The sequence below is a fragment of the Chrysemys picta genome, chromosome 4 (assembly GCF_011386835.1).
Source record: "Chrysemys picta bellii isolate R12L10 chromosome 4, ASM1138683v2, whole genome shotgun sequence".
NCBI classification, from domain to species: domain Eukaryota; kingdom Metazoa; phylum Chordata; order Testudines; family Emydidae; genus Chrysemys; species Chrysemys picta.
The window spans coordinates 78,455,282-78,479,414 of record NC_088794.1 but is presented as its reverse complement, the minus strand read 5'-3'; the positions used below and the strand labels follow the sequence as shown (position 1 = coordinate 78,479,414).

At 41.7% G+C, this 24,133-nt stretch overlaps 1 protein-coding gene and 1 long non-coding RNA gene across 5 annotated transcripts in view; one reads left to right on the top strand and one right to left on the bottom strand.

Moving 5' to 3' along the window:
• LRRC4C (leucine rich repeat containing 4C) overlaps window positions 1-24,133 on the top strand; it is a 930,888-nt gene that overhangs the window by 731,983 nt on the left and 174,772 nt on the right. The window lies entirely within an intron of this gene.
• LOC101931826 (uncharacterized) overlaps window positions 11,389-24,133 on the bottom strand; it is a 33,965-nt gene continuing 21,220 nt past the window's right edge. The window contains exons 3-4 of the long non-coding RNA XR_255207.4: window positions 13,170-13,344; window positions 11,389-12,422 (exon numbers count right to left, since the gene is read on the bottom strand). This is a non-coding gene — a long non-coding RNA (uncharacterized LOC101931826). The remainder of the gene's footprint in view (window positions 12,423-13,169; window positions 13,345-24,133) is intronic.

The following is a 24,133-nucleotide window of genomic DNA, read 5'->3' as shown; positions in this document are numbered from 1 at the left end:
AAAACAATCATAAAGTGGGAAAACCCCACAATTTTGAAACAAATAACCTTTATAATTTCACCAAATATTAGTTTTAACTAAATTTTAAAAATGGAAACTTGTTCACATTTTTTCATCTAAAAAAATCAGAAGAACGAAAATGTTGAAAATATTTTTTTTTCTGTGAAAAGAAAATATTTTTGGAGAAACCCTATTTTCTGCACAGTAGTAATTAAATCATAGGAGAGATTTCATCCAGATCTAATTATCCCCAATTTTCAAATGTGGAAACCAAAGTTCAGAGAGATTACTTGATATACCCAGAGTCACACACCAATTTTGTGGGAGAACTGAGAACACAACCCAGAAGTGGGTAGGTGTACACCTATGGCTTGCAATGTGCATGAGGTCAGTTGGTGATCATGATTATCCCTTCTGGCCTAAAAGTCTGAGTCCAAGTGTCTTTTCACCCTGTCTTTTCTTGCTTTGGTAACTAACTTATACTTTTTTGGACCATTAATATAGAATGGTGTGTGTGTGTGTGTGTGTGTGTGTGTGTGTGTGTGTGTGTGTGTGTGTGTGTGTGTAAGTAAAAATTCAGTAGTGGGTAAATAATATTGTGAGTGTGTAAAAGACAGTGGGGCCTACAAAAGATGTGTCCTTAACGTGAATTGGGAAATATCATATAATCCCAGCCCACAGTCTGAACCACATGCTAAACAGTCATTAAATGTTTTAATACCTTTGGTGATTCCTATTCACGAATTAGGACAGAACCAGCACTGAGGGTTCTTTCTCCTTCTTATTAAGATGTAATAAATAAACTCATTCTATTGGATGAAAATACAGCTATCGTTATTTTCCAGCAGATTCAGTTTAAAAGGAAGTATGAAAAAGACCATATCCAGTTGAAATTATAGAAAGGTTTTGGGCAGGAAGAATGTAATTACATAAATGGAATTTGACTGCACCCCACCCTTAGTCTTGTTAAAGGTATTATGGCCTCAGTTATACATCACACCTAGGGAAAGGTACCTTTAACATTGGCACAGCATTGACTCGGGCATGTGTGCCAATTACTGAGGTAAATTTTTCAAAGGGCTAAGGCCTGTAAAATTTGCACTCATGCTTGTGCCTGCAAAAATCTATGAATGATGATTGTATGTGTTCAATCTTTGCATGTGGAGGGAGTAGACGGGGGAAAGAACAGCAAAAAATAGTTCCTGGGGCATCAGCAAATTCTGCAGCAGGCTCCAGTTCAAGCCCTAAATAGGGTATGTCTGAAGATATCACATGCTAAAGCAGATTAGAATCGTAGGGTTAGAAGTTCCACCAGGGTCATGTAGTCTAACCCCCTGCCAACATGCATGATTTGTTGTTTATAAACCATCCAAGCTGGATGGCTATTTGCCCTCTTTTTGAAAACCTTTAGTGAAGGCACTTCCACAATCTCTCTAAGCAGTCTATTCCATTGTCCTACTGTTCTTACAGTTAGGAAGTTTTTCCTGAGATTTAGTCTTAATTTGCTATACTGTCGTTTGAATCCGTTCTTCTTGTCCTGCCCTCTATAGCAAGAGCGAACAACTTTTTTCCATGGCAACCTTTTAAGTATTTGAAGACTGTTCTCATTCCCCCCAACCCTTCTCTTTTCCAAGCTAAACATACCTTGTACCTTCAGCCTTTGCTCATATTAGAATCATAGAATATCAGAATTGGAAGGGACCTCAGGAGGTCATCTAGTCCAACCCCCTGCTCAAAGCCCCAGACAGATTTTTGCCCCAGATCCCTAAATGGCCCCCTCAAGGATTGAACTCACAACGCTGGGTTTAGCAGGCCAATGCTCAAACCACTGAGCTATCCCTTAGTAAATCCATGCTGGTTGCTAGTGATTACCCCTTTCATTCTACAGGTATTTGCAAATTGAATGTTTTATATATTGCTGTAGTAGCTTCCCAGGTATCGAAGTCAGGCTGACTGGTCTATAGTTCCCCAGCTCTTCTTTTTCCCCCTTTTTAAAGATGGGCACTACATTAGCTCTTCTCCTGTAATCCATGAGTTTGTAAATATTATTACCAGTGGCTCTGAGATTTCGTCAGCTAATTCCTCCTCAGGTGAATAGCATCCAGCCCAGCTGATTTGAATTAATTCAGTTTGGTCAAAAGATCTCTGACGTATTCTTTACTTATCCCAATCTGCATCCTTTCCTCTTAATTGTCTGTTACTTCGCCAGTTGTCTGGTCACATGTTATTTTTTGTGAGAAGACTGAAGCAAAGTAGATATTGAGCAGCTCTGCTTTCCTATCATTTTGTTACCAGCTTACTTTCTCCACTGAGCAGTGTACTCACACCATCCTTGATCTTTCTTTTTTGTCTGACATATTTGAAGAAATCCTTCTTGTTTTCTCTAACATTTCTTGCCAGCTGCAACTCATTCTTTGCCTTGGCTTTCCTGATTTTGTCCCTACACACTCACACTATTCCCATGTATACTTCCTTGATGACATGCCTCTCCTTCCATTTCCTGTATGTATCCCTCTTGGTTTTTAGATAGCTAAACCACTCCTTATACAGCTACATTGGCTTCCTGTGCTCTTTTAATCTTTCCTTTTTGTTGGAATGGCTTGATGCTGAACCTCCAGTATTACATCATTTAGGAACTGACATCCCCCTTCAACTTCTTTTACTCCTAATTGGTCTTTCCAATGGGATCTTGCCTACTGTTTTTGAGTCAGTTGAAATCTGCCTTTCTGAAGTCCAGTGTCCTTGTTTTGCTGTTCTCATGTTCTCCTTTCCATAGGATCTTGAATTCTATCAGATTATGATCACTTCCTCCCAAGTTCCCGATCATCTTCACTTTTGCAACTAATTCATCCCTGTTGGTCAAAACCAGATCCAAAATGGATGACCCCCTAGTTGTTTCCTCAACTTTCTGAATCACAAAGCTGTCCCCTACACATGCTAAGAATTTGAAGGACATATTATGTTTTGCTGTAATAGTCTTCCAACAGATATCAGGGAAATTGAAATTTCCCATTAATACTAGCTCATGTGTGTTAGCTGATCCTATTACCAGCTTGTAGAATGACTCATCCACTTCCCCTTTCTGATTTGGTGGTCTATAATAGACCTCCACCATAACATTGCCACCCACAGACTGAGTAGGTCTGTTGCTTGCTTCCTCTTGGACCTTGAGGAAAGTGGATACATTTTGGATGTACAATGCAACACCTCCTCCTTTTTTATCATACCTATCCTTTTGGAACAAGCTCTATCCCTCAATTCTGGTACTCCATTATTAGAGCTGCCCAATATTTTCCACCTATTTATTTTATTAAAACGTCCTTTTGTTTAAAAAATCTTTTTTTGCGTGTGCAACTTTTGACAAAATATTCCAAAACAAAATTTAACATTTTTCAATTTTTGGGTGTTCAGTTATTGTTCACCCCTCTGTTTTTCCTGTTATCAACTTCCCACCCCCTTTTAAGCAGCAAAATGGAAAAAAAGATGTAAAAAGGTTAGGAGAAAAAAGGGGGAGAAAAACATCTTTAAAAACATTTGGTTTTGGTTTCAAAAACATTTTTGTTCGGGGGTTTTGTCCAAAAAAAATCAGAAGAGGTTGAAATTCTCCACAGAAATTCTTTACAGAAATATCAAACCAAAATGGTTTTGAAACTTTTTATGGAATATACTTACCATTTAATCACTATCTGTAATTCTTATGTATTGTCTGTACACCAGTATGTAGTTTAACTTCTTGTTAGAACCACCAACTCTCGAAGAAGAGAATAATTCAGCCTCAAAGTGTGTGTGACATTCCCCACTAGTGTTAGCTCTGCTGTGAGTACCCCCACTCCTGGGCTGTTCACGCACAGCCTCTGGCATGTAAGCTGCTCCCAGATACTTGCAAGCGAATAACACTAGCCAATATCTCCGGTCCCAGAAACAGCCCTAGGAACCTCCATCTTGCAGTGTCCAGTTATGCCCACTGGACGCTGCAAGCTTATATAAGTTCATCAATTTAACAAAGAAATTGATGTGTACCAGGTTTGTTATCCCAAGGGGAGCCTCTGACACACTTCAAACCAAACGCACTGCTTCAGGTAGAATAAACAAACAGATTTATTAGCTATAAAGATAGATTTTGAGTGATTATAAGTCAAAGCATAACAAGTCAGATTTGGTCAAATGAAATAAAAGCAAAACACATTCTAAACTGATCTTAACACTTTCAATGTCCTTAAAAGCTTAGATGCTTCTCACCAGAGGCTGGCTGGTTACTTTTCAGTCAGGCTCTCCCCTTTGATCAGCGTTTCAGTCGCTTGGTGGTGGTGGTGTCTGTAGATGTAGGTGGATGAGAGAGAGTATGGCAAAATGTCTCTCCCTTTCATCATGTCCTTTCTTCCCTCATGGCTTTGCCCCCCGCCCCCAGAGTCAGTGAGCATTACCTCATCGCAGTCCCAAACTGCCCAAAGGAAGGGGGTGACTCCCTCAAGAGTCTAACACATTCTTTTGTTGCTGCCTAAGCCAGTGTCCATTTTTCCTGTGAGGCTGGGCTGGTTTTATCCCATCCATGCCCTGACGAGGTGTGAACTGCCTCTCTGTTCTTGGAGAGTTTTTTCCTGGGCTTGCTTTAAGCCATGAGGATACATTTTCAGCCTCATAACTATATACATGAAATTATAACCTATAACTTTACTATAACATTACTGTAACAATTACTATAACATCACTATAACTACCATGCTCAGTGCATCATGAACCTGCTGAAGACACCCAACATGACAAACTTTGTATTGGATACCTCACAATCATTTTATAAAGATGAACATGGGGGTGCAGGGTGTTCCTATGAGGTACAGAGAATCACAGTGTGTACAATGAATTATTTCATGTTCATATACTGAAAAACATGATCCAACTTTTTTTCTACAAAAAAATTTCTTCACTGATTGCTGATTAAAAATGAAGCCATTTTCCTTGCCTCTCATTATAGCTAAGGCTGTAATCTTTTTCTACCTACCTCACATTTGATATAGGTGGTTGTGTGGCTGATCCTTGATTTCAGTTTTATACAGGACTTATGAGACTCATGATAGTTATGTCTAGCCTATTATTATTATTTAATTGATAAAATCTGACTAATTTCCTCTCTATCGCCCCATCGGCTGAGCTTCCTACTCTACTCCTGAGGGAATTCTGTTTTTAAAAAAATTAAAATTTTATGCACAATATATTAAAATTCTACAAATTTTATTTGTCAATAAATAAATGTGGAGGCTCCAGAATGGCAGTGGGGAGCACAGGCCACTGGCTGCATGGAGGTGGGAGATCATCCTGCAGCCCCCTGCACCTCTCCCAGGGACATAGACTCAGCACTGGGTCGGGCCTGCCCCAGAAACACCCTGGGGCCCTGCCCCCTGTGCCATGTGCACCAAGTGTGGGCAGACAGGCTCAGCCCAGCAGGATCCAAGTGTGGAGGGCCTTAGTGTGGGAAATCTAGGTTTGGGTGAGAAATTTCTGGGTGTGGGCAGCTAAGTGGGGTGGTACAGGGGATCTGGATGCACAGGGGCTCGTTGTGGGGTTCTGTGTGCAGGGGCAATGAGACTCTGCAGGGGGGTCCAGGTGAATGTGATTGGGGCTGAGAAAGGATGTTTGGGTGTGGGAGAATGGGGCTCGAAAGAGGGGGTCTAGGTGCAGGGGGGCTCCAGATGTGGGGGGGAGGTTTGACAGGGTGGTGTTTGGGTGCAGGGGATTTGGTGGTGGGGGGGTTCTAGGTGCAGGGCATGAGGCTTGGTTGGGGGTCGGGATAGGAAGGTTCCAGATGCAAGGGGATTGGATGGATGAAGGAGCAGCTCCCCATATAGTTACTCCTCCCCCCATGGCTGAGGAGTGATGGGGGCAGGAAATGTGGGGGAGGTGAGGAGCTTCCTGCAGCCAGTGGAGGTTTCTGGGGGTGGGTCTGACCCAGCCCCAGCCACTCCTTGCAAGGGAAGAGGAAGTTCCGTCGTGTCTTGCCCAACTAGGACTAGCAACTAGGACTAGCAGCTGAGCCTGGTGCGGGATGGAAGCCACCAGCCTCCCTCCATGCTGATCTACCTCTTCAATGGCTATTCCAGCTGCCTAAAATGACATGCCCAGGGTACTGGGGAGATTTGTGTGACTGCTCTTGTGGTTTCCCTTTGCATCCCCATCAGAAAGTCATTTTTCTGCAGGGAAGCAATAAATTGGCAGGGGGACATGAATTCTGAATGTGTGCAGTGGTCATTTGTTTAGCTAAGTTTAATGATTGTCCTACCTCATTAGCTGGTCTTCCAAGATGGTTTGGAAGATTGCAACCAGTCGAAAATTCATTTCTCAGCAAAGCCAAGAGTCCATCACCATTTGTATTCAGTTCTTCATGAGGCCCATGACAATCCTATGCACCAAAGTATCCGGTGCATGTTTCTTAAATTAACTATTAATAGATGAGACAGGGTAGGTGAGGTAATATCTTTTATCTATCTAATATCCTTGGAACTGACATGGCTACAACTACACTGCATATTAATTTTGCAAAGTTTAGAGCTATCTACTTACTCATAGTCCATCCATCCAGTTACTATTCAGGATTGGTGGCCTTTTTTTTTTTTTTTTTTTTTTTTAAATCTTCACTCTGAGTAGGTTCTTTCCATGGCTATTAAATAAAAGAAGAAAACACTTTAGCATACTTTTAAGTAAATGTAAGATCATAATGCAGATTGAAAATAGAGTTGTCCTGCCTTTTGTTCTTTTATAAAATATCTAAAGTTAATTGCTGATGTGGAAAATGATCTTTTGAGTTTTGTTTGTTGTTTTAACAGCCATTAGCACTGTAATAGAATAAGACAGTGTCAATATATCTCACTAAAGTTGGTGTCAGATACTTCAGAAAAATAGGTGCCCCTGAAGCTAACCAAATTCTTGAATCCATTATGTGAAACTTTTGTATGATGTCTCAGGTATTTCATAATGAAATGCCTCCAAATTGTTCTTAAAGTAAAGCAGTATTATAGGTTTGAATATTCCTATTATTTTTACAGACAAGAGTGTTTCACATCTTAATGTTAGCATTGGACAGAATGTAGTATTTCTTTTTAACCTGTGCCTCTGAAAGGCAAATTCTGTTAGTTGTGTAGAGAGGATTAAGTATGCATCTCAAGTTAAAAATAAAAGGATGATTAACTCCTCATTCAGCCCTTCAGCTCTGAAGTTCTCAGTGCATGTTTTGTGTACTGATGGATGAACTTCAAAAGGTTTGGAGGTTGAAATGATTGTAATTGGATGTGGCTTCTTTCACTTTGAGTTAAACCCATTAGACCTGGCATTGCAATACCTAACTATTAGACTTCTTGATATCCAGTGGAATCCTCCACCCTTAGCTAGGTGCCCTGGCTCCCTATACAATGCATCAGGAGAGTTAGGTGCCAGTGATGGAATTCACAGGGGCCAGTACGCTGAGTGGGGAGCCATCTAAATTAGATAGTAGGAAATGCCATGGAGAGGGGCAGCCCTCAAAAGGAATTCGGCATCTAACTCCACTCTGGATTCACAACCATGAACCCTCTCCTGAAGTTTGGCACCTTAGCCAGATCAGGTCAGCCTTTTCTCATGAAAAACCAGAGAGGAGAGACCCACCACATTATACCCAATATCCCAGTGATTATAGCACTCACCTTGGATGTAAAAGGCTGAATTTCAATTGGCCTCTCTGCCTGATTTGGACCAGGCAGGGACTTGAATGTTAGTCCCCAATCACCTGATCACTGAACTATTGGGTATTCTCGGATGGATCTCTCTCAAGCTTACTGTTGAAGGTGTTCCACTTTGTATAAATAAATAGATATTTATTTGAGCATGAATGACTGGACCTGAGTCTCCAATATCCCACTTGAGTTCCCTAGCCACCAGGCTATAGAGTCAACCTCTCTCTTTCTCTCTCTTGCCCAGTTCACATCACTACTTGATTCTTTTTCCATTGCACATGGAGTCTGAGGTGCCCATGATTCTTCACCACTCCTTTTTCTCTATGGCATGAATTCATACATAATGGAGCTAGTCTTTTTCACTTCAAACTTCTATTGATAGAGTCTTTCCATAATATCCTTGGTCTTCCACATCCTTTCTTGCTGTTCTCTTCCTCCCGTGCTTTCTTGGCTGATTAATTTTCTCCCATTATTATCATATGGGATAATAGAGTTGTTATATGTCCAGTACACCTCAAACATGCACTCTCCAGCCTATCAACCACTTAGAGTCCCAAGTTCATCTTCCCCCTAATTTTGTTCATGCACAGTCTATCTACCCTCCTTCTGCCTGCAATTCTCCTCACCATATTATTTTCTACTACCTGTATCTTCTTTTCTTCCATCTCCATAAGACTTATGGTTTCCAAACCATAGACCAGGCAAGGACCAAAACATTTCTGTTCAGACTATTTATTAATTGCTTGGCAGAGGGATAGCTCAGTGGTTTGAGCATTAGCCTGCTAAACCCAGAGTTGTGAATTCAATCCTTGAGGGGGCCACTTGGGGATCTGGGGCTAAATCAATACTTGGTCCTGCTAGTGTAGGCAGGGGGCTGGACTTGATGACCTTTCAAGGTTCCTTCCAGTTCTAGGAGATGGGATATCTCCATTATTCTATTCTTTTTCTACAATACTCCTGCCACCTTTTTCACTACCACCCCACTGGGGTCTTCTTTTCAGTTCTCCAGATCTCTCTCTAATGGCACTAAGTGTAATTCCCAAGAACACAGTTCTTTTCTTCTGAGTCAGCTTCTGTCCTGCAACTTTAATCAAGGACTATTTTCCACCATCTCTTTATGCATGACTTCAGTTTTCCTTCCAACTATAATCTTCAAATACAGATTCTCTTTGATATTTACCAATTCCTCTTTGCTGTCAGCCAAAAGGGCCAGATCATCAGCATACATTATTCTTCTCCCTCTCTCCCAGAGGCTTAGTTCTCCTACTAATTAACTCCATAATGAGAGTGAAGAAAAGTAGACTCAGCACACTGCCTTGTCTCAATCCCACTGTCACCTCAAAATTTTCTGGAATTCCATGTATTGTTACCACTTTAGCTCTTGACTCTCAATACAGCTCCTCTATCATCTCCACTTCTTGCACTCCCCTCCCATCCATCTCAATACATTAAACAACTCCCACAGAACCAAGTCATATGCTTTATCAAGCTCAATAAACACTACAGAGCAGTTGCACCCTCCATTTATCATTCTTTCAAACTTCTGTCTCATTGTAAATGACATTGTATCTGTGGTATGTCTTTCATGTTGCTCCTTTCATATTTTCCTCAACCTTGCCTCCAAGTCTGTCAAGGACTTTTAAGAGGCTGGCCTTACAGGGTGATGTCCCAATATGTGTTTGGATTATTTGCATGAGCCTTACCCCTCTAAAGAGGTACAATCAATCCTGTTCTCAAGTCATCTGGTGTCCTAGCTTGATCCCAGCAAATGCATAGTAATCAATGAAGCCAGTTGATTCCAGTCTCTCCAACAGTCTTGATCGTATCAGCAGTTTTCTTATTTTCACAAGCTACTTTACCATTTTTCATATTATTCAGTGTTTCTTTTACCTCCTCTACAGATATCGATAACTTTTGAGGTTTCCTCGTAATTGTCAATGGTGCTTGCACTTGCAACTCTCTCTTCTCATTGTAATAGGTCCGTGCCGGGGCTCGACCCTCCTGGGCGGGAGGGGAGCCACACCGACTCACTACTGCTGGAAGTAAACAGCCAGTTAGTTCAGAAGCTCCGGCCCTCCGGTGCAGGGGCGGAGCAAAACCAACAGCTAGCTCAGGGCTCAGGCCCTCAGACCGGGGCTGAGCAGGCAACCGTTAGTTCAGGGCCCAGGCCCTCTGGTGCAGGGACTGAGCAGACAGCAGTTAGTTCAAGGCTCAGGCCCTCAGGTGCAGGGATGGGGCAGACAGCAGTTAGTTCAAGGCTCAGGCCCTCTGGTGCAGGGGCTGAGCAAGCAAACAGGTAAGGAGCCCAGGCCCTGGATCAGGGCGGGCACACACAGTTATAGTCCAGGCCATCTGGTGCAGGGGCTGAGCAAGCAAACAGGTAAGGAGCCCAGGCCCTGGATCAGGGCGGGGCACACACAGTTATAGCTCAGGCCCTTGGTTGCAGGGGCTGAGCAAGCAAACAGCTGGGGTACGCCCAGGCTCCTACAGCCGAGCGTTGGGTGAGGGGGAAGCCTGCCACCCGTGAGCGGGGTGGCAGGGGGGAACACAGGCCCACCCACTCCACTGCGTTCCAGCCCGGGGCCCTAGCAGCGGTTACTGCCGCTGCTGGTCAGTGGGGTATCCAGACCAAAACACACTGACATTGGCTCACATTCGTCTGCAGCCTGACCGGGGTCGGCTACCCCCGGGCTACTTCCAGGTTCCCCCTCAGGGCCTACCTCGTTCGTGGCACCGGGCTCGGGCCAGTCCAGCTGCATAGACTCCTCTCGGCCAGGGCTTGGTGGCAGGTCCAGCAGCTCCGTCGGGATATCAGGCCAGTTGCACTCGGGCGGCTCCTCCGGGTAACAGCAGGGGCGGAGGGGTTCTGGTGCGGTCTCGCCTTCAGGGTTAGTGTGGGGGGGTTCCAAGGGTTCCTCCCAGCGACGGGAGCAGACGGGCTCCGGCGGCTCCTCCTCGTAGTGGGCCCGGGGCAGCTCTGGCCAGTTAGGGCCCTGGCCTCGGGGGTCTCCCGGCCGCGAGCTCCCGGCCGCACGTCTGCTCCCTGTGGTGGCTGGTGGCAGACTGAGCTCTGGTGGCCGGCCTTTATACTTCCTGTCCCGCCCCTTGACTTACGGGGGGCGGGAACAGGCGGCGGTGGCTCCACCCACTCCGGTGCCTGCATGGGTGCTCCCTCTTCTGGGCAGGAGGGGAGCCACACCGACTCACTACACTCATTTAACAGCTTTTAGAAATATTTTTCTATACCTGGACCCCCTCTTTATAGCTATCTTTCAAGATTTTATTTTTGCCTCCATACCACCTTGTTTCCTGCAGACATTATTTGTACTTTCCTTTTAGTCATTGCCTCAATCACTTTTCGTGATGTTCCTGTAAGTGAACCTACATTGTAGGTTGCAATTTCTAGGTCTTTGTCAATTTGTCACTGTTGCCCAGAAGAATGTGCATTGGTTACCCCAACACAGTAGTATGTTTTAAGTGACTCAAGCTTCAAGAATCCACGATATACAAAGAATGTGGGTGCTACGTAGCTCTCTGACACTGACCCTCTTTGCGGACCCTGTGATGGTTTTCATTAGTAGTTTACCTTCTCTTAGATTATCTGGCATCCAAAGCTTTCAAGAGCCAAGTTTCCAAAAGCTTTCTACGAGCCATTTTCTGCTTTTGGGGCAAAAGGTTAGTTACCTAGGGAATTTAGGCAGCTACAGAGTTAGGTGGCAGTGGAGTAGCAGAGGATTAGAGGATCTCACACAATATACATAGACATAAAATGTAAAAAACTTAAATATCTTAGAAATAGTAGCCAATCAGTTGTTTTAATTGTCATATTTGAATTCAGCACATCAAAATACATAATAAATAGTACATTTTATCTCTGAAGCAGACGACTTCTCAAAAATTGTAGACCAGTGATATAAGATCAGAATCACACCCAGGAAATTAGATGCTTGGGAGGGCTCTCCAATCTTTTTAAGTATGTAAACATGGGCTGGAAATCTTGTAGAATAAGTATATTAGGCCACAAACACAAAAGGAGTAATTCCACTTTTTGTCATGGTTGTAACCAGGAAGGGCCTGATTTTGGAAAGTGTGAGTACCCACTACTCTCATGGCTATAAGCAGGGGTTACTGGTGCTTAATAGATCTCACAGTCAGGGTGCTAGTAAGGCTATTTAACATTGGTATACAAACAGGATTGAAACTTTTCACCATGGCTAGTTATTAAAAGTGATTGTTTCACATAGTGGTCATTCGGATGGAGGTAATACTCAGTATACAGCTCAGTTTCTGTCCTGTACACACAAAAAGCTGCTTATTTGCATAGGGTGAAATGCTACCCTGTACAGAAGACTCTTGCAAGGTATTATGTTAATTCTGATGGAATAAAATGAGCCCAGAGAGTCAAAAGTGTTAACATGACCTAGTTATTGTACAACATTAGACCATTAAACATGGTTTGGGATTTTGGCCTATGGACCACAGATGACTTGAAAATAGATCTTAAATGATATACAAGTGTCCCTAGGCCTTGTATTGACCCACAGAACAGGGATGAATTTTAAACAGATTACTGATTGATATGACACACTGACAAGCATAGTAGGAGACCATAATAATATTGAAAGACTGCTTTGTACAGAGTCTCTGGGACATGCATTATGCACACGGTTTGAAAACATGTTGTCCTCACTGCTTTGGTGTCTGAAGAGCAAACGAGGAACCCTGAAATGATAGGAGGCAAGTTTCAGTATAGATTTCTTAGCACTTTGGAACCTGAAAATGCTTTGCAATATGATTAATAGTTCCCATGCTTATAATCTGGGTGGTTAGTTGGTTGGTCGGGGCGGGGCAGTAGGGAATTCACATCTATTATGAACACTTCCCCTTGATATCTTCTGAATCTGAAGCAGGCCTGCTATGCACATAAATAAGTGTCTCAGTGTGAGGGCTGTATTTGAACTCGATGCTTCAAAAAGTGAATGTACCGTTGCAATTAAATATGACTCACACAGCATTAAAACTCTGCAGAGGACTAGTTTAATTGTATATAAAAAAAGAGAAAAAGGTAAAACCCCAAATAACTTCTCATAATAAAAGAAAAGCTCTTTTTTTCCCCAACAAAAAAGTATTCTATCTATCCATCTATGCCAAGTGCCGTATTCCAGGTGGTGGTCAGGATTTAGCCAAAGCCTCTGGGTCCCTATCATTGGTGTGATATGGTCAGGATGCCTTTCAGAATGAAAATGAGGACAGTCAAGACCAGTGGCATCAAGGTGGATTCTGGGGTTCCAGGAAATGGTGGGAATGGCAACCATGATAGTAAAGCTCACTCCTTTTAGTCCCATTGCTACACTCTGTTGATTTCTTTCCCCTCTCCCAGTCTCTATTTTAAGGTCCCCAAAAGGGGATGATGGACAATCCCCACTCATCCTATCATCTCTCATTTAATACTGAGTTGTTGATGCTCACCTCCAGTGATCACATAATGCCAGCCTCCACTCCCCACTTGTTAAATTTTCAAACATCTTTTCATTTTCACCCAGGCTGCCACACATGCTTGGAACGGTTTCCCCATAAACTTCTGCAAAGCTTCCTCATTATCCATTTTCAAATCCATCCTCAAAACTTTACTTTGCCATGATTTCTACAAAAAAAATTGACAATGGTTAGGTAGAAACCACTGTCTGTCATGCTGACCAGTATTGTCTCATTTTTTACTTGTTTGCCCCATCTGTCTGTGTCCATATATTGTCTCTCGTCTTATAATTAGTTTGTAAGGTCCTTGGGTTGGGGAACATCTTTTTGTTTTGAATTTGTACAGTTTCTAGCACAGTAAGGTTTTGGGCCATGAGTATGGCATATAGGCACTATGGTAATAATTAATTGTTAATAGTCAATTATTAATACTATTAGACCAGTTTTACAGATTAGGAACTGAGATACAGAAAAATTAAGTGACTTGCCCAAGGTTACACAGGGATGCTGTGGCTATGTACAGAATTGAACCCAGGTTTCCTGAGTCACAGGCTAGCACTTTAATCAAGTATCATCTCTTAAAATAAAAATCAAATTACACTTTGTTTGGGAATTAAATGTTTGTATGCTTTACACTTCTAATCGCAAACTATCAGGAGGAAAAGAGAAACACTTTTGAGGAACTGTTAGTATTCTAGCTGTAGGAAGTTGAGTAAAAGAATGTAACCAGTCAAACTGTTGTTTGGTCTGAATCGTACAGCTAACATGCCACCTCTTTTAAAAAGTGCATGGAACATAACATTTTTATCATTTCCCCTCACCTATGCTTTTCAGGAGCCTATTCTGCCTTCCCTCACCTTTTTAATAATATACCTCTCATCCATGGAATGGGGATGTCAGAAGTCTCCAATGTCTGCTAGGGGCATCCTGGGTTTATAGCTGTGATGTTGCACTCCATATCTTTATGGAAATATGCTTGGGAGTGTAAATATAATGTAACTGGAATATGCTTTATGCAAAAGGTCTCTTGTAAAGTATCATTTCAAAGCTTATAATCTACTGAGGGTGTTCATCCTATTTGTATGAATACATCATTCTTGTATCTGAAGCTAGAAATATGAAATATTACTCTAAAGTTCTATTGTAACTATGCAAAGTGTGGGCCATTAATAATGGCTTGGAATCTTGATGTCTCCCATTAACCAGAAAAACTGGTTGTAAATGGCTGTTTACTCGCAAACCTTCCTGGGTACATGCAGGCCAGCCCTGAAAGATTGGAGAATGAGGTCTTACAGTGACATGTGATCATGTCACCTGGTACTGGAATCCATCTTAAACCTGGTGCTTTTCCATTTAGAAGGAAGGGTGGGAACCCAGAGAGAGACAAAGGATTCGCATTGTGCCAAAGCTATAAAAGGGGGTGGCACAGAACAAAGGGGGCTGCAGTCATACGAAATCCCCTAGTTACCACCTGAGCTGAAACTAACAAGAACTGAGACGGGGAAAGGATTGGGCCCAGACTAAGAAGGAGTCTAGTCTGTGAAAAAAGCGTATTGAAACATCTCTGAGGCTGAGATTTACCTGTATTCAGTTTCTTAATGTATTAGGCTTAGACTTGCATGTTTTTGCTTTATTTTACTTGGTGACTTTGTTCTGTCTATTATTACCTGAAAACACTTAAATCCAACTTTTTATACTTAATAAAATCACTGTTGTTTATTAATTAATCCAGAGTAAGTGATTAATACGTGAGTCGAGCAAATAGTTGCACATCTCTCTCTATCAGTGTTATAGAGGGAGGACAATTTATGAGTTTATCCTGTATAAGCTTTATACAGAGTAAAATGGATTTATTTGGGGTTTGGATCCCATTGGGAGCTGGGTGTCTGGGTGCTGGAGACAGAAATACCTGCTGAGTGGTTTTCAGTTAAAGCCTGCAGCTTAGGGGACGTGGTTCAGACACTGGGTCTGTGTTGCAGTGAAGTAGCGAGTCTGACTCAACAAGGCAGAGTTCTGGAGTCCCAAGTTGGCAGGGAAAACGGGCTCAGAGGTAGTTTCAGCACATCAGGTGACAGTCCCAAGGGGGTCTCTGTGACCGAACCCATCATAATAGTGATATAGTCCTTTATATATTTCTCTTCACTAACCTATTAAAAAAGTCAACAAACAACACTGGAATAGAGTTCAGGATTTAATCCAATATTGGTATGGTAATGTGACATCATCTTCACTTTATATCATTATTGCCCAACTGTGGGCCGAATTTACCATTGCCCTGTGCAAAATGGATGTAAAAAGTGGCTGCCTTCAGTTCTGACCAGTAGTGTTTTGCACCCATTTCATCTTCACGCTGCACAGATATAAATGATAACACAAGGTGCAGGGCACCAGTAAACTGGACCCTCTGTATTTTCAGTGATATATCCAATGACATTCCACTTAGTAAAGCTTATTTCTATGGATTGCCTTCCCCTTTAGCCTACTTCTATACATTCCTGGTAGGGCTCAATGCACAGAGTTTAGGATTAAAGCATTCATTTGGTCTGACTGGTGGGATGAAGCTTTGCCTCTGTAGGATGATTTCAGCACTAATAGCTTTATTAATCCAACGATATACTGATATAGATTTTTTTCTTATAAAACCCACACAAGTACTTTCAATGACAAAGAAAAGAGATTGTAAGAAGCAACGATTATTTGTACCTCATCATGTATCAACACTGGCACTTTTCAAATGTATCATGAAGAGCTGACTGTCATCAGTCTGAGTCATGTACAGTGACATTTTCCTTCATCTTCACTTCTTGATGTAAAATTACTCATGTTTCCCTTCCCCCTCCCACTTTACTACCCCAAAATATAACCATTAAGGGAGCTGGGACACCTAGTGAGGTGTCTGGTGCAAATAGTCACGTCTCTTGGGGTGCATGGTCTTTTCCTGCTGCTATAATGTAGGATTCTGTATAAGTCTACAGAGGAAAATGATGAACCCAGGAAAAGGAAAATTTAGACTGGCAAAAAAATACTTAGTGGTGTGATGTGTTCCACTGCAGAATAGTCACCCAAGAGAAGTGATGGAAGCCACATTGCTCAAGTTATTTGATGCTGATTTTGTATCAGGGAATATAAGTATTAAGGATTATAAAATAAGTATACTCCTGCAGTGGCTAAAATGACAGACAAAAAGGGCCAAATTTTCAAAAAGTGAAATTTAAACTGCATTTGCACAAGTTTTCATGACTGAGTTATTGTACATATATAAACTGTATGTACCCTGCCTGTAAAGGTGGGTTGTCAGATGGATGAACTGATTTACATGGGCACCTGAAGTTTATGTGAGCATTGCCATATTTCTGATGTGCACAAAACTCAAGCATGGAAACTTTAGTACAAAAATACCTATGGAGGTTGTAGAGCCAAGCTAAAGTATTTTTGATAGTGCAGCCCCACAGACTTCTTTCATCTCTAACTTCTGACTATTTCCTTTTGTATCATTGCCTTGCATACAATTTTCAAGGAAGTTTTAAGGCGTAAGTCTATTGTGAGTTTTTTAAAATTCTAAACAGACTTATTTATATTGCATTGCATGATCCTCAAATCTCTCACTTTAAAATAATAATGATAATTAATTAATAAATAAATAATACATTATTTATTTTTATAGACTCTCCTCATGGATTCTCACAATGTAAAACCCCAATGGTTTTCTTGCAGGTTGCAACAGACTGACTTGTTTTTCTTAAACAGAAGCCATAATAGGATGAATTAATTAAACCAGTGGCTTAAGCTGATGATGATCACTTGCAAGAGAGAAATAAACTGTTTATGGTCATGTGGGAAGCAATCCATGAGTATGAGGTGCAGAAATAACACAAACTCACTCTGAGCCAGAGATCCAGAGCTTTTGGTAACAGAAATGAAATGATTTTCTCTGACATTTATTTTATACTGACCATTAGTAGGTGGTCAATCCAAGAAGTAGGTGGCTGTATGTGAGACAGAGCTCTTTCTCTAATCCTAATGACAGGGAGGATATTGCTGAGATCAATAAATTCAAAGCTAGGTTATTGTTTTGCTCAAAGATAAACAATTGCACATTTATGAGATATCCATTAAATGTGTTTTTCCCCTCAGCACCACATCTTGTTCATGTGGGTGGCAACTGAAGTGTGCAGTAATATGCTGAATTAAGTGAAGGGCTAAATGAAGCAATTAATTCCATTCTCTCCAAGACAACGAAGGTACCAAGCAGAATATAGAGTAGCTGGATTTTGACACTTCCTGCTATTTGAGTGAGAGTGAGAGATTCAAATGTGATCATACAGTGTTTATCCAGGATCCCCTACCTGTCTTTGCTTATTTTGTATCAAATATTTGAACCTGCATGTGGAGTAGTTGGGCTGCACATTGGAGAGCTCTATGAGAGCTAGGAAGGAATCAGTCCTCCCTGCCAGGCCATGGTGCCACATCACATATTCTTTGGGGATGCAGTAGCCCTCATGGCCACTGCACTCCCCTTCATAGCACGAAGACTAGCTGGTGAACAGTTGAAGACCCCTATGCACAGTGTATTGTAACACAGGGCCACTATCACCCCACAGATACACAAAGCAGAGCTTTGCATTGAGAGGGAAGTCACATAACTATACAGAGTGCCCAGACCCTGCTCCTTTCCCACAATAGAACAACATTGGCTTTCCATCTGTGAAGGAGGGGACAGGATTTATTCTTACTTTCTCAGTGATTCTGAGAGCAAACATAGCTCAGGTATGACAGCAGTCCAGCCTATGGAATTCTACAAAGCAGTCTTCATTTGCAATATAGTAGTGCAAGTGGGGACTGCAGGTCCCAGTATGTAGTACTCAGCTCTAATCCAAGGCAATGAAATAATCCAAGAGGAAAGTTGCTCAGCATGGTATGCTGAGACCTGGAGTCCTTAAAGGCCTCAGACCCATACTGAAAGTAAGAATGCTTGCAATCTGTTTAATCCAATGCAACCAGGATGTGGCTCTCAAGCCCTGAGGCAAAATAACAGTGCAGCCTTTAGCAGCGTCCCTGATCTAATGCTTTGTGCTCACTCTTTGAATTTGTGGAAGGGCCCTTTGAGTTTTTTCTTCAGCTAGCTCTGTGCTTTTCTAGCCAAATAAGAATAATTCAAAGATGAATTGGTTCAGACATTTCAGATTTAGAACCTAAGACTGAAGTAAAAGTATTATCAGGGGAAACACACACACAATATGTTTGGGGACATTCAGAGCTTGTGTTTTGGTAATAGCAACAATGGGACTCAAACTTTCTCACCACTGTGGCTGTCCAGATCTAGGATTTTGATTCAAGATCATTTTAAAATTTTTGTTATCTTCTGATGACTCTTTGGTGGCTTAGGTTATTTTAACCTACTTCTCAGTCCAAATCCCATAAACTATCACTATAGTTGCCACTAATTTAGCAACCTTATAGTCAGAGAGGCCGCAGATTTGAAGGAACTCTTGAACGTCTCTTCTCACTCCTACAGGTAGTTCTTAGAGTCAGGGTTGATGAACTTTAGAGTGAAAATCAGTGTTGAAGTGGCTGAGGAGAATGAATGCCTGTGGAGACTGGAGTGGTCCATCCATATCACGGTTGAGGCAATTAGCAAAGCAGTGAAGGTAGGGAAGTTTGCATTGTCACTTTCCTTGCTACACTTGGTTTTTTATTCAGCAGAGAACTTAAGTCTTAAGAGTTATCCATACTAATTTACTAAATTTACTCTGAAAAATAAAGATGTAAACATTATTTGGTTTAATTTTGGGGGGGGGGCGGGGAAGTAATGAATCTGAAATGGAAAATCTGAGGTTGTTGTACTGTATTAATCAAGCTTTTCTATTCATTCCAAACATTTCCATTTACAGGGGAAAATAATGTGGGAAATAAAACAGAATTCAAAATTTAAGTGAGCATCTCCTTCCTATATTTCTTTCATTGTCATCTTTGCTTGCAATGATAATTTCACCTCTAGCTGAAACCATAGCATTCTAACCCTGAGTACCAAAAACAAGGTGAGAAACTAACACAACAGCAAAAACTTCCTTTCCCAACCTGGACCAGCATACTGCCAAAGGTCAGGTATGACTCACAAGACTCTTCTCTGTGAAACAGTAGTATAAAGATTACTCCTGCTAGCATTGCTACCATATCTACCATTATGTAATGAAGAATGTTTGTTACATTAGAGATCTGTTGAAACAACATGTGTGTGTGTGTCTCTCTTTCTCCCTCCCCCCACATTGTGCAAAATTGTATCCAAATAGCCTAGTTGATGAGCTAGATTTGTTTATACCAAATCAGTTTCTGATCTTGCTAGATTTTATAAGTCAAGGAGTGTGGAATCTAGTCTATTTGGGGATGGAAATCTTCAAGGCAATGAAATACCAGGTCCTGAGTCAGTTTTGATCCAACATTCATTGTTTTGGGGCACGCCATGCTCTTGAGTATTGTGTTTTTAGGGAGATGCAAAAGCTAAGGTCCAGAACTAACTGAACCTCTGTTCACTTCTTGCAAGAGTTGGAATTTTAACCAATGTGTTCTAGCCAAATTCCAATGTGAGTAATTACATTTTACCTGTCTAAATCCTTCCTCGTCCCCCACATTTTCAAGTGTATAAAGAGTTTATTTTTATTTTTTCCCTTTCTAGCCTTAACTGTTGTGTAGTGATGTTTATAATAAAAAACAACTGCTACATTCCAGTTCAGAAGTGGTTGTGTTGCAGTGGTAGGAAATGCGATTCCCACCTGTAGTTTGTAAAGCATTTGGAAGTCCTTAGGAATATTAGCGTAAGTTATCATTAATCTTCCTCTGCATAACCAGGTCTGAAAGGGAGGAGGGGGCTGGTTTAAAACTTGTGTGTGGGGGGTTAAATTCACTATATATGTTTTCCTTTAATTCTTTTTGTTTTGTTTTGTTTTGTTTTTTTAAGATTTCATGTGACAATTAAGTACAGTTCCATTGAGATGGGGGGGTGGGGGGGGTGGGAGGGTTGAGAGAGAGAGAGCTGAAAGCAAAGCACCCTAACACTGTTAATAAACAGTTCAGGGTAAATCATGCACAATCCAGTGGACATGAGTAAAAACAGCACTTTACATTCTCACAGCTGCTCTTCCATTGGCTTGTAGCCATGCCTTATACATTTGGAAAGAACAGGGTAGATGTAAACAAAAGTGTACACTGCTATATTATCCATCAGTGTTTTTTCACTGAAGCCTATACAGAGAGAGCTCCTTGATGAGATAGCATAAAATAACAGGTCCTTTAGGAGGCTCTTACAATCCACAGTTGTTCTTGTAAATAGGTGATAAAGAAGAAAAAAATTCAGTTCCCTTTTACTCTGCTTTTCTCATGAGTTGGATTCTATATCATCTGTCCTTAGTATTATGGTAGTGCTGTCAGGCAGGTTTGGAAAGAGAGTATCTGAGACATCACTGTATTGCTTGTTTGATCATTGGCACAAGACTCACAGTTGGTAAATACCTGGATTTATGTGCTGATCCCTAATAGGGCTTCCATGTCCTTTGATGATTTCCTTTCTATGTCCTTTTGTAATTTCCTCATATCTCATATGGATCCTTTTCAGTTTTACCAGTGATGTCTCAAACTTAATTTCTTTGTGTTAATATTTACCACCAAAATTCCAGAGGACAAATTTCATTCTGCCTTTAAAAATTAAGAGGTCTGTAAATACACATATGTATGTGCATTAAACAAGAAATAGTTGCAGATGTAAGTGCCCACAGCGTAATATAAAGGGTCAAATCCTGCTTAACTTACTCTTGCAATTCCACTGAAATCACTGGGTCTACTTATAGGAGTAAGTGCAAGCAGAATTTGGTCAGTAATATTAAAAAAGAGAACTGAGAATCATACTTTGATACCTCTGTCCTCCCACTGCACCTAATCTACATTGTACTAAACCAGAGCCAAGGATCTGGTCTATTTTTTTCTAGTACTAAATGGGAGCAAAATATTTTAATATCAGCACTAACTATATATTCCCTAATATATCAGTATTCTAATGTTACCTTTGTCTTTGTGTATCTTGTAATTTCTGCAATTTTATTTGGATTGAATCTTGGGTTTTCCTCTAATAAAAAGAAGCTCGCCTTCTTTCTTAACTACCAATATATGAAAGAAACTTTTAAGATAGCTGCATCAAGAGAGAGATATTGCTGCAGTGCTTATTTCACAAACCTTCTTCTTTCAACCCTGACTACTTCTAATTTGGAAACCTTTCTTCTTGAGACACTTAAATGTCAGCCAGAAAAAACCTGTCTACATAAACCATAAATAATAGCATACATTTAGAGGACAGTTTCATCCAGAAGGATCCAAAAGCAATGCTGTATTTTGAAATGCAGCCACCTCTCAGGTGGAAAAGTGGTAGCCATTTTGTGCTAGCCATGCTCCACAGCATATTTTAAGGTTGAGAGGAACTTCTGCAGTTGAAAATGTGGCCACGACACCAGAACACCATCTGTACCTGCATAATTTCAGTAAGGCTCATAGATAATTTTCAGATACCGCACAACACCTGGCTAATAATTTTACAGATATTATCACTGCTGTCAGTCACTCTTGTGTTAACAAGATATTATTGGCATGAAGAATTTATGTTGTTCATTTCTAATTCCTGTCTGAGTCACCTCTGCAATATTTTCATTGCGATGAATGTGTGATTGAGCATTTCCCTCATAAAACATCCCTGTTATATGGATTAGCACAGTTGATGCTGCTTTTCCCTGAAAAAAATACACCAGACTCCCAGTGTACACAGCTTCAATCCCCTTCTTACAATGGTAAATTCAGCACCAAGGACAGCAAGGAACAGCTGCCACAACACTGAGCTTCCCTGGAACATCACTGACTGTCTCACAGTTCACACACTTCATGCTGTTTTGCCCCTCGCAGAGATTAAGAAGAATGAATAAATCAGAATACTATAGCAGGAGCACCACATACTGGGATAGCATCATCCCTCTCAGGTTACTTTTATTTAAGCTGCTAGTCAACAATGCAGCTGCCTTCTGCTGTTGTGTGACATCATGGCATGGCCAGTCTACCCTCAGATTGAAGCAGGTTTAATTAAACGTTGACATTCTAACAGTCTCTGTGTAGGATTAACTGTTATTTTCATTTTCCCCATGCCATTAGCAGAATATGTAATGAGTTACAGTCAGGTATGGAAATAGTTCTGCTTATGAGGCAAAACATTTTATTATTCATCCAGGGCTTCAACTAACAGAGAATTTCTCTCTTCTTCCCATTGGGCCCATGGCATCTTTCCTATAGGCAAAAACATACAGTGAACACTGTCTCATGGTCATGGAAGTTACATACAGCTCCAGCTGAATGATGAGAAATGGCCTAACAATGATTATTTATTTACTCTATCTATAAAAACAAGTGTTTAGAAGTACATAACATGGAAGTATTTTTCTCCCCATAACATGCCCGTTCCCACTCTCATTCAAAGGGTAACATTGTTGAATGTTATGAAGAATTATACACAGAATAGAATATTAAGGGCACATTCAAGCAATTTGATTTGTTAGTTTCCAGGATGTTACTTTTCCAGGAGTGCCTTAAAATTTCCAAATAAAGCTTATCCTATACCTCTTTGCCAGCTGCAACATTGCCTCTAATTGTGCTCTTGTCACCATCACAAGCTAAGTATGGTCAGGTGTGGTTAGTACTTAAATGAGAGACCTCCTAAAAAAACTAAAGGTGATGGAATACTAAAGGTGTTCACTTTCTTCTCCTGAGGGAATTCTGCACCAAAAAAGTAAAAATTCTGCACACAATATTTTTAAAAATCTGCAAAATTCTGCAAATTTTATTTGTCAATAAATAAATGTGGAGGCTCCAGCATGGCAGCGGGGAGCACAGGCCACTGGCTACGTGGAGGTGGGAGATCACCCTGCAGCCCTCAATCCTGGGACATGGACTCAGTGGTGAGGCTGCACCAGATTCTGACACAGCACAAGGGCCTGTCCTGTCCCAGAAACAGCCCAGGGCCCTGCCCCTCCATACCAGGTGCACCAGATGTGGGCAGGCAGGATCAGTCCAGCAGGATCAAAGTGTGGAGGGGCTTAGTGTGGGGGTATCCAGATGTGGGTTGAGAGGGTTCTGTGTGGGACAATCTGGTTACAGGCAGTTCAAGGGGGGGGGGGCACATGTGGGGGGATCAGGATGCACAGGGGCTCAATGAGGAGTTCCGGATGTATGGGGAATTGGCCTCTGCAGGAGGATCCAGGTGAAAGTGGTTGGGGCTCAGCAGGGGGTTCTGGCTGTTGGGGGATGGGGCTTGGCGGGGTGGTAAGGGTGCAGGGGGGCTCTCGATGCAGGGGGTGAGGCTCAGCTGTAGTGTCTGGGTAAGGGGAAGTCCAGATGCACAGGATTTGGGCAGATGTGGGAGAAGCATCCCATGTAGTGACCCCTCCCTCTGTGGCTGAAGAACTAGCAGCTGAGCCTGGTGCATGATAGGAACCACTGGCTGAGGCTTCCCCATCCCCACCTCCCATACCCCACTCTGATTTACCTCTCTGCTGACTGCTCCAGGCATCTGAAACAACTGCTGGGCAAGGGTGCGTGCCCATTCTTGCAGCTTCCCTTCGCTTCCCCATCAGAAAGTCATTTTTTCTGCAGGGAAGCAAAGAAATCTGCAAGTATAATGAATTCTATGTGCGAGTAGTGGTGCAGAATTCCCCCAGGAGTATCTTTCCTGTGAGTCAGTGTGGACCCAAAGTCCTAACATGTTGTGAAGGGAGCATGTTGTGCTGCTTGGAATGTTATATTCCAGATTAAAGATGGTTGGGAATTTACTGACAAAACGATCCTTCATTTGGCAAATGCTGATTTGCCAAAACCAAGTATATTTCATGGAAACATTTTTGTTGTAACTAACTTCTGCCAAAATACAGGTTGGG